Raw genomic sequence first — 283 nt, 5'->3', positions numbered from 1 at the left:
ATACTTCCGCATTAACAATTGTTATAACACCTAGGATCTACTAATTACACCATTTAACTGGATTGTTAGGCTAAACCTGTGTGCTCGTTTTTCAAATACACAGTACTTTGGACTGTGATCTTGTGGAGTACTACCAGACTGTATCTGTTATCTAGGAAACTTGAATAATTTTATTTCCACTCACTAGACATGTTTTTAGGATGACTTCAAAGGAAGCAGAAGATTTTTTCGTTTCAATCACTAAAACAAATATGGATTATCGACAGAGTAGTAAAATCACTCG

This window comes from Halyomorpha halys, unplaced genomic scaffold (assembly GCF_000696795.3).
Source record: "Halyomorpha halys isolate HHAL.00 unplaced genomic scaffold, Hhal_1.1 Scaffold1340.1, whole genome shotgun sequence".
In the NCBI taxonomy this organism is placed as follows: domain Eukaryota; kingdom Metazoa; phylum Arthropoda; class Insecta; order Hemiptera; family Pentatomidae; genus Halyomorpha; species Halyomorpha halys.
This window is presented reverse-complemented; position numbering follows the sequence as displayed.